Below are 10,825 nucleotides of genomic sequence, written 5' to 3' on the forward strand. Positions count from 1 at the left end.
TGGTTTGCAATTCCTGTGTACTGTTTGACAAGTTTTAGAAATTGTGGTATTTAGTTACTTTTATGGCTTAAAACCTCTCTGAGTTCAAGAAGGACTTCCAGTCATTTATTTAGGCATGAATTGTGGCCTTTGGCACATGGGTCTAATATTGCCTCCCATTCTAGCAGCAATCATCACAAAGGTACTACGCATGACGTGCATATAGGTTAAACCATGTCACTTTTGCTGCCTTTTTGGCCTCAAGCATTTTGTATTTTAAGGATGTAAAATTCTAAGAGGCAGTTGTCCAACTTAAAAACAAAAAGCTTTCTTAAATATATTTTTTTAAATTATGGTTTGTTTGTATTTTGTATTGCATTAAACTATACACTGACTTTTGTATCCAAAAATATTTACATTTTCTTTTTTTCACTCTGTGACTGCCTTACACCTTGCTTCTAATAATTCTTCATTTATTTATACAGCAGTTTTGTTGATCTGTTTTTTTTTAATGCTTTAAAAAAAAATACTCCAAAGTGGAGTCCAGCATCCTCATGAAAACTAAGCTGGTCCTCAAACAGATATGCCTTGGAGCCATATCCAAAAGAGAAGGAGAAGCCAGTGGCCAGCAATTCTCTTACTGAGAAGAGACAAAGCTAAGGGAGGAGCAGCAAAAGCTATTGCCAGATTTCTAGTTTTCCAGTGATAGCTAAACTCTTAGAGGTGGTGGAGGCAGTTGTCCATAGGAGGACTAAGACTTCAAAAGGAATTAATGACTAAGGATTAATGATCTAATTAATGATTTAGGATTATTATTTTACAGACTCATCATTGTCCCAACATCACCTGGACAGATAAGCAAGAAAATGGTAAAATGGGCTCTATCTGAAAACACAAATGATTTGATAGAGTGTTTTTAGTGCTGTCAGAAGAGAATCAGCTTCCTTTATATAACTTGTTTTGTAGACTTAAGTTTTTATATGTCTAGGGAAAACACGTCATAGTGGAAGCAGTTATTCTCTTAGATACTGTGGTGGTAAAAAGACACAAATTATGCTGAGACTCTTAAGTCTTGAAATACATCTTTCGCTGTTTAAGTTTTAATGGATTCAGAACAGGTGTCCTAGGAATTGTAAAGGTCAAAAGTGACTTATGATTTTCTCCTTCATGTTGTAATTTTTTAGCACATATCCCCTCTAAAATACTGTGCTAGACACACCTTGAATTCTTGATTTAGTCATCTATACTAGCAAGTAATTTCACAAATTAATTGTTTAGGATTAATTAGTAAGATAAAAGGGAACAAAGCAAAATCCAAAAATGTTTGATTTTATGCCCTGAGATTTTGGGGTTTTTAAAAAAATCTTTTAAATTGAAAACATTTTGTATTCTGACATACAAAACAGTGAGAATACTAAAATTGCAATTCATCACGTAAACACAATTTGAGTAACCAGGGTGGGCTGGTTACCACCTCTGATTTAGGCTTCTGCAAACATCAGATTATAACACATGAATAATCTCTGAGTCAAGCAAATTTAATCACATGATCCTGTATTATTTCAAGTAGAAGAGCCAGAGCAGAAGGGCAAAGCCCTTATGCTTTTCTTGCAAAAATCCCTAACACAAACAGCAAAAAACCCAAGCAAACAAACAAAAAAGCAAGCAAAACCACAACCAAATTAAAACAACCCAAAACAAACAACAACCAACCAAGTATAAAAGCCCTGCCTCCTGCCAACACAATTGCTAGTTCATCAATCAGAGAGCTAAGGATGTCTAACTTTGATATTCTGCAGAGTATAAGGTGGAAGGCTAAAAAAGGAAAAAGAAGCAGAGAAATTATAGCTGTACACAGGTCTGCACACTGTCCCAAATCCTTTAACTGACTATTGAGCTAAAAACAAACAAACAAAAAAACCCACCACAAACATACACATGGCACCACTACATAAAGCTCAACTGCCAGTGCTCACACCCCAGCATGGGATAAAGGAGTAAATTTGGGACAGGCTCTGTGCCTTTGCATGACTTCAGAAACTTTACTTCTACCCTGGTAGTTGCCTGGCTCTATGTAAATGCAAATAAAATAGCAAATTCAGTTCAATAGTAAGACCCGAATGTGTTACTATTACATGCTTTAACTTTTTACATTTTTACCTTACATTTCCAAGATAGAAATGCTGTCTTGAAAGTCAGTTTATGAAAAATATTTCAAGTGCTTCAGGGCTTCTGGTTAGTATGATCAAGTACTTTCAAACTTCAGAATTACATTGCTGATGTTAAATAATGTGGAGTTAAGTTGATGTATTACTATAGAACTTTATATATAACTATATAACTTTATATAACTATAACAAAGAGAAATGCTTTAATTTTCAGTTCCTGAATCAGAATGAAAGTAGGTTATCTGCTTCTCTCACACAACTGAAGAAAACAGTGACTTACACCTAGACAGGAATTAGCTTGGCTTCAGAAGTCTTTTGGTGCAGGAAAGTACATTTGCATCTTAGAATGAAGAGGCATTTCCTAACATATATGTTTAGAATTTTTTAAATTATTTTAATTTTAGTGCAATGTACCTGCATACCTACAGGGTGAGTGAACTCTAAGTTCCACATCAAAGAAATACAGATGTGTTATTAAGTACCTTATACAGGCTATACCATCTTTAATTAGCATAAATACATTTCTCCAAAGAAATGAAAAAATACAAATAACTCAGCTTTTGGAATTCCAAAGCTTGTTATTAGCTTGCAAGAACACAAATATTCTTTCCATTTTAGAAGTGAATTTTTTACTACACACTGTAGTTTGATTTATACTAAATTAAGCATGAGTGAATGTTATAGAAATATTGCTTGTCTTCTGGGATACAAATAATCATGATCATATTTATAACCCAATGTTTATATATAAAGTTAAGAAAGCATAAATTAATAATGCTGCATTAGTCAGGAAAAAGGCCTAATGAATTAAGCTTGACTGTAAATATCCAGCAGAGGAGGCTAGTTCTGAATATAAAACTGATCAGATTAGACTGTTTTGAGATATACTTATTTATATAACTTTAAATGATAGCAGATGCTTAAAAATGTAAAACTCTGATAGGGTTAACCTGAAGAAAATGTAATTTCTGAGGTTTTTCAATATTTAGAGAATGCAAACAACTTGTGGGAGATGGACAGATGTTGAGAGGGAAGTGTTTTGGTCTAGATGCAAACATGAAGTTGCCATGAGAAGAAAAATAGAGAAATCACATTATATTATTTTCTCTGTCACAATGTAGGTGGGATAATGGAAACCAGAAACGCTGTGATATCCCCGGCATCTTCTTCTCTTCTCAACTCCCCTGTGAAATCCCCAAATCTGCTGTTAGGGCAACCTGAGAAGCAGAGCCAAATGGAAGGTGGTTTTCTCAAGTCATTCAGGTTACAAGCAGGTAAGACTTGAAGCCCCTTGTCCATCTCCAACAAAGACACCCAATTCCTGTTCTCTTATTGTGCAGTGTGTCAGTTTTGTGGCTGTTGTGAGATTCTGCTCCTCTGACCAAGAGAGCGTGACAGACCCCTGTCATTGACACTGGGGTTAACGTGCACCAGCCTGCCCCCGGTCACACGTGCCAAGTCTGCTCAGCTGTTCACTTATCAGCAACTCAAGAAGGGTGTTTGCATAGAAAGACAACCTCATTTAAAAAATAACAAGGGAGAATATGAAAGATGGGAGGAAAAACAGTTTTTCACATTAAAGTAGCTCATCTAGAGGTCTGCTTGACTAGACCCAAATCCCATAGATTCCCATAACACCCAATTTTTAACTTGGAAATTGATTCCGAGATGACAAAAGAAATCAGAATAATTTCTTATGGAATCTTCATTCATTATGTGCTTATAGATGGATATGGGCTAAACAGAAAGTGTCTATGCAGAGTTATCAGATGTATGTTTTTTTCCCCTCTGTTCTCTGGCATAGTTTCTCCTTAAAAGATGCTGATTGTAGCACTTTTCTTGAATTGTGAATACACAATCACTTTGGCTAAAGACATCAAGATGTTCTGCCTTGTGTGGATATCTTTAAGAACATCAGAAATAACACAGCTGCTCTGAATTATAACCTTTTAAATTAAATTTTAAATTTTCTTGAGAAAGAAAACTCTTTTCAATAAATCCAGTCAGAACACGTGCCCTATCTACCCCATGCGTTACAGATGAAAAACTGTCAGGTGAAAGGATCCTTTCAAGAAGTTATCTTTTCAGTGATCAGGTTATGATGGCAGCACCAAGATTCTTTAGTAAATAGAAAGGGATGCCTTGAAATCCCCGGATCTGAGTCACCTGATTTTTAACTGTTTGGGCAGACATGGAAAGCTCACTCTTATTTGTATTAATGAATATTCCAGATGCACACCCCTGTGAGGCCAAAGGTCTTGCCTCCATTTAGTCATTTTTTCAAGGCTCTGAAGGAAAGAGAGGATTAAGAGCTAACTTTTCATTACCTAAGTCATGCACATGTCAGTATTAGCAAACTCACAGGCATGGGATATCTCTGATTAAGCAAGGGCATTCATATCTAAGCTAGTCACAGGAGGCAGATGGAGACCTGATGAAGATACTCAGTTAAATTTAAGATACAGTTCTTATCACAGCAGACATCCAAAATTTGGTTGTGTTTGTTTGCTTGTTGGTTTTGCTGTTCTTGGAGTCCTTTTGTCATTTTTAAAGCTGTGATTTCCTTGATCACTTTCTTGCCACTGAGGATTACAGATTTAAAAATATTCCTCTAAAGGCAAGTGAAAGAAAGAAGTTCTACATGAATGTATACAATACAAGTATTCTGATTCACTCAGAAGCCACCTTACAGTAAATCCAGGGACTTGCGAGTTAACATCACCTTACACGCCCATTTCCCAGATCTCTAACCAAAGGAAAAACCAAAATGGAACCTGACAAAAGGACGACTTCTCTGGGAAGAACACATCTGCTCACTGTTCCCTGGAATTCCTACATTTCACATTTAAACATTGAATAAAATCCATGAGGCGGTCATGGGAGCGGGGATGAGATCGAACCCCACGTTTTCCCTCTTCCTCTGAAATGCCAGTGTTCAATGCATTGTAAAATCTAACTCGTCCTTTTCCCATTCCCTAGCAATAGTGATCCAGGTTCTGCTCAACAACATAAGGTGGCGAGTTAGCATCCCCCATTTTCAGTCGTTTGCTCCAAGCTGGAATTCCCGTGGACTACATTTAGAGCTCTTGCTATTTTTACTGGTGCTCAGAGCAATAGACATTGTATCTGTAGCTACTGTTTTCTGTTGTATGGTGTTGGTTGGCTCTGAGCAACTTTCCATTTACCATCCAGGAGCTCCACAACAGCATCCCAACTCACTGCCCAAGTAGTGGAGACCAGGACTCACATGTTACTTGGCAGTTCCCATCTCTCTGTCATTTATATTGGGAGATAAGCAGAGAGAATAATTTTTAGCAAATGTACTTACTTTAAGCACTGCAATACCTTCTGACCACGAATTTCAGGCACTAGCTACTATTTGTAGAGAATTGATGAAGAAACCTTCCTATTAAGGAAGTTTATAGTATTGTCTTGCTCCTGGATAGTCCAGTGGTAACACAATAAACTGGAAATGTGACTTAGTAAAGGGTTTAAAGAAGCCCACAGGGCCTGAAGCCACTGTTGCGTGATCACATCTGTCCAAGGCATATTTTGTTGCTCACAGCAGCAACACAGGAGTTCTGTTTCAAAGCACTGACATTCCCCCACCCTGTATATTGACTCAAGAATTTAAAATCTAGGACTGTCTCTTCATTGCAACATGAATTAACTTCTTGTCTATTTGCTAAGAGAGGAAAAATATGAAGAATGCTAAAAGGTGGAAGGATGTGCTAGCTACAGCAGTTCCTCTGGCATATAGGATTTAGAGCAGATAATTTCATAACTGTGAAAGGTCATGCAAATATCAGTCTGGAAGAGATGTGGAGAGACCTAACTTTGTAGAAGATGAGTCTGAAGCAGGCATGTAATATATTGTCCTTTGTTCACCACTGGGAAACAGGTGATCCTTGAAGCAAGTTTTAAACTAATTATTTATTGCTACAAGTTGATGCTGACAAGTATGATGTGGAGAAGTACAGCTAGCAAAGTTATGAAATAAGAAAGGTGAAAAACAAGATTATGTCACCAGGTGTCCTGTGTAGAGATAGCCCCCTTGCCTTTGAAACCTTGTTGGACCAAGGACACAATGAATACTTCAGAGCCCTCAAAAGATAAGAGACAGGAGTCCAAGGCACCAAGGTATGTTATCAGCACAGGAAACTGGTGAGTACAGCATATGACTCAATGAACTAGGGGGTATGGCTTTTGTTTGAGCTGAGCCCCAAATAACCTTCTTCTACACCACCAACCCACTTCTGAGAGGAACTGTTTGCGTGGTATTTTGGTTAACTTTGGCAGCTGATTGCATCTGCCTGGGATCTACAAATCTTGTACTAACTACTATTGACAATTTTAGACAGCCATTTTTACCATGACCCTTACTTGAGTACATAATACTAGTAACATTAGTAAGAGGAATCTCACCGGGGCTCAAACAATGTTTTGGTCAGTCAGGTTGATTTAAGCTCTTGAAAAATATTAGTTTATAGTATGATCCCATATTTCAAATAGTTTTAAGCCAGGAGAACCAAATATCTTTCAAAGGTGTCTGGACTCTATATAAACTTTCTAGGTGGAAGAAAGGGAAACTGTATTAGGAGAAAAATACATTAATTTTGGCACCTTAGAAATGGAGGTATATGTAAGGGAGAAGATTAAGAAACCCACCAAAAAAAAAAAAAAAGAAAAAAAAAAAGAGTTCTTATGCTTTAGGTCCTGGAATTCCACATACTGGTATTTCAGAAGGAGCAGGTGGGGAAAGCACAATAAAGACTGAGCTATCCCACAGAAATTACTCTTCCAGGTATTCCTGCTGAAGATGCAGAAGGTAAATTAGTTGATAGTTTTGAGAGGATACAGAATCTTAAACACTTCTTACTCCTTACTGGCAACACAATGTCTCAAAAAGGAAGGAGGAGATAAGTGTGAGAACCACTGAATTGCAGAAGATCAGCACTTCACTCTTCTCACCTTACGATTTGATGGGAGTAAAACCAGACACTTTCATCAGATGCAGCTTCAAAGTTGCAAAACCACAACCAAAGTTAAAGAGTAGCCTCAGCTGAATGGGAGAGAGGGGAGAACGTGTTAAGCAAGTTTCCATTCATATTTCATGTTCTTGCTGACTTCACTGAGCTCAGAGTGACTGTGAGCCACAAGATCACAACAATCTGTTCATGGCCTGCATGCACAGGGTGCAGCCACAAGAAATCACCACTTTCGTGGTGCAGGATGATAAGAGGATGAAAATACCTTCAGTAAGCACCCCAGTTTATCATTTGCTCAGTACTGTTGTCCATGGATGAGCACACTGAGCATTGGTCTAAATGATGTCAAAGAAGAAAAGCTGCATCAGAATTAAACAACCCAGTGATCCTCTAAGATTGATAATTATTGTAATAAATTCAACAACTGGCACTACTTCTGTTGGCATACACTGTGCCCAAAATGCCAACCTTATGTCCTAGTGATCAGGTCTCAGAAATGGAAATGGAGGGTGGCCAAAATCCACACTTTCTAAGAGGGTTTATATCTTAATATTTGTCCTCAAGTCTAAGAGTTGTACCAGGACACCAAGGAAGTAATGGTCATAATGCACTGTCGTAGGCCACCAGGTCTCTGCTCTAGCCAAGAATCCATAAGAGCAGATCTTGTCTGACAGAACAGAGATGGTAAAAGCTGGCTGCTCTCTTGGGTATACATTTGGTACTGGTAGGAGGTTGCAAGAGGTATTTTAACTGAGACAGAAGCAAAATTTACCTTATTTTAAAAAAGAATAACGAATAAGAGACCATTACAGAGATCTATTGAAGTTGTATATCAGTTTCCATAAAACTAATTAACTTAATGAGCAAACTCTCTGAACCAATATCTAAATGCATTATTGAAGATTTAAACATTCACAAGAAGTTCAGAGACTGTTTCAAACTGCCTAGTATTTGTCAAATTTATTCTTTGAAAATACTGAAGACATTGAAATGTAAAATAGATGCAAAGGCCCCTAAAATTATCAGCTTCTATCACTCCAAAATAACAGGCATATAGATTCCTTAAAAATGTGTTAAATTTAATGTCAAATTTGTTCCTGAACCTGTTGAGTTTCCAATATATGCTCTGATCACGGGCTTGACTATGTCTTCCCACCCGTCTTAGAACATTAATCACTTCTGTTTTCTTACACCTAATATGGATGTTAGCAGAAAGCCTTCTAATCCTTTTGCACTTAGAATCGAGGTGATCTGTAGGTTGTAACAAAAGAGAACAACACACATTAACATGTATCTATGTATAAGGACATGTAAAATGCATGCTCCACTTAGCAACAGGAAAGAAATAACCCACCCACCTCAGGTGAATCTTCTTACAATCTGAAGGACTACATAAGGTTTTTCTCTTCTTTTCAACCCACCTTTATACACAACCCAAACTCCTATAGACTTCATCAGGAGATTTGCATATGCAAAGGAGATTTGCATATGACAGCGAGGGGGACCTTGGGGTTTGCTCAGCAGCCGTGGATGGAACCTTTAACTTCACAACAAGCAAACAATGGACTAGTTGCACAATAAGTGTGTGCCAAAGCCTTCCATATTGGCTGCAAAAAATAATTTAAAAATCTTTCATCTGCAGCCACTGTAAAATGATTTTGGGGGTGGGACCGAAAATCTCATCACTGAGGAAAACTGGACCCTAGGTACAGGATTGGGGGAAAAAAAAAAAAGGATCTGCTTCATTACACAAACCAGCGAAAGGGTGAGGTCATGCCTCTGCCGGGCCATAGTTCATGCGACACTGCAATTTTCTAGAGATACAATTTCATCGTCATTCTAACTAATTTGCGGTTACTTTTGATACAGAGAAAAAGAAAAGATACAATAGATCAACCCGTGCCCCACCTTTCTCCCTCCGGCCCCCTCCCCCTTTAGAGCCAGGGACACGAATTGTTTCGGAGCCCCACAGCGCCACCAGCACAGAGCAATGCAAAACAAAAAAGATCTCCCACCGGGTGAAAAAAAAAAAAAAAAAAAAAAAAAAAAAGAAAAAAAAAAAAAAAAAACCAAAAAAAAAAAGAAAAAAAAAGAAGGAAAAAAAAAAGAAAGAACCTAGAAAAATGCCAAAATTTACAAAATGTCTCCCAAATGTACCTTCTTGGAAGAAAAAGACCAAACAAAACACTCAACCTCCTCCCTCCTCCCACCCCCCCCCCCCCCCCCCCCCCCCCAAAAAAAAAAAAAAAAAAGAACAAACAACCCAACACCAAGACATCTAAGTGAAGTGTCGGGAAATAAGAACCTTTATATAACTAATGCTTTAAGCTAATTATCACAAGAGCTGGAATTTGTAAATAAAAAGGTCACTGTTTAGTAAGAGACATAACTTAATATAAACCCTCTTATGTCCATCTCCACCTTCACCATACCAAGGGCAGTTTTCCCCCTTACTTTAGACCAAAGTAATCCATCAAGAGCCATCACAAATGGCATTGTAAACTCTTTTCGCTACCACCAGACCGTACAGTAGCAACATAATATCCTTCTTCATACACGAGAACTGCATTATATTTATATAGACAGTCACATATTTGCTCCTGGATCCGTTTATTACTCGGTAAAGAATTCCCCCCTGCCCCCCCGCCCCAACAAAAAGCCAGAACCAAAAAAATAAAAAACCCAAGTCCATCTGGAAAATATTTGAGTTCTTATGCTCCTAAACTGAAGTTAAATTGTTTTTAATCTTCGCGTGTATAAAATTTTAAAGAGGAAACAAAACTGACTTCAGTAATTGTGGCTATTAAGGAGACACCGTTGGGTGGGATTCACATGAGATCAAAGCTATGAAAAATACAAGACTACGTTTTGTTCATCAACACAACGAAAATCCTCCACAGCACTAACACACGCCAAAAACCCGCAGAAACGAATATTTTTGGTTAAAACCACAAACTTACCTTCGAAGAAGGCAGCCCTTGCAAAAGGGCTGTAACAATATGGACTGCATACTCGCTCTCCTACAACCAGCCACCTCCATGCTGCAAAGGGCTTCCCGAACATCCTTAAAATATTTCGCAAATGCAGAAAGTGAGACTTTTCGCCGCCTGGAAAAATGCAGTGTGCCATTTTACACCCGCCTCTGGAGCACACAGGACCAAAGTCTAGCGCTGGTTTTCGGTGACACTGCAAAACTACGGCTCGCCCCGCGCAACCCCACGCCTCATCCTCCCCTCGGAGAGAGCAGCTGCCTCTTGAGAATTCATAAAGAAAGACAGTTGGACAAAATAATTCCAAGACTTCGCCGTTTTCCCTCCGTCCCTCCCCCCCCCCCCCCCCCCCCCCCCCACCCAAAAAAAAAAAAAGAACAAACAACCCAACACCAAGACATCTAAGTGAAGTGTCGGGAAATAAGAACCTTTATATAACTAATGCTTTAAGCTAATTATCACAAGAGCTGGAATTTGTAAATAAAAAGGTCACTGTTTAGTAAGAGACATAACTTAATATAAACCCTCTTATGTCCATCTCCACCTTCACCATACCAAGGGCAGTTTTCCCCCTTACTTTAGACCAAAGTAATCCATCAAGAGCCATCACAAATGGCATTGTAAACTCTTTTCGCTACCACCAGACCGTACAGTAGCAACATAATATACACGAGAACTGCATTATATTTATATAGACAGT

The 10,825-nt window shown here is 38.2% G+C and overlaps 1 protein-coding gene across 4 annotated transcripts in view; it reads right to left on the reverse strand.

Annotated features, from left to right (window-relative positions):
• Positions 1-10,231, reverse strand: part of EPC1 (enhancer of polycomb homolog 1) — a 63,940-nt gene extending 53,709 nt beyond the window's left edge. For all 4 annotated transcript variants that reach the window (XM_039709179.1, XM_039709162.1, XM_039709168.1 and 1 more), the window contains exon 1: positions 10,096-10,231. The gene's annotated coding sequence lies outside the window, so the exon portion shown is untranslated. The remainder of the gene's footprint in view (positions 1-10,095) is intronic.
• Positions 10,232-10,825: the final 594 nt, after the last annotated feature.

Source organism: Passer montanus, unplaced genomic scaffold (assembly GCF_014805655.1).
Source record: "Passer montanus isolate IOZ18808 unplaced genomic scaffold, ASM1480565v1 scaffold10, whole genome shotgun sequence".
Lineage (NCBI taxonomy): Eukaryota > Metazoa > Chordata > Aves > Passeriformes > Passeridae > Passer > Passer montanus.